This window comes from Rhincodon typus, unplaced genomic scaffold, assembly GCF_021869965.1.
Source record: "Rhincodon typus isolate 14 unplaced genomic scaffold, sRhiTyp1.1 hic_rhity00000091, whole genome shotgun sequence".
NCBI lineage: Eukaryota > Metazoa > Chordata > Chondrichthyes > Orectolobiformes > Rhincodontidae > Rhincodon > Rhincodon typus.
Window position 1 is genome coordinate 110,653 of NW_025965729.1, and position 249 is coordinate 110,901.

Here is a 249-nt window from a genome sequence, read left to right on the forward strand (position 1 = left end):
TGGTGCTAGGATTGAATGGTTTGAGCTATAGACAGAGGAGGCTGAATAGGTTGGGGCTGTTTTCCCTGGAACATCGTAGGCTGAGGCGTGACCTTACAGAGGTTTATAAAATCATGAGGGGCTTGGATAGGGTGAATTGCCAAGATCTTTTCCTCAGGGAAAGGAATCCAAACCTGAGAGCATGGGTTTAAGTTGAGAGGCAAAAGATTTAAAAGGGACCTGAGGGGCAGTTTTACATGTAGAGAATAG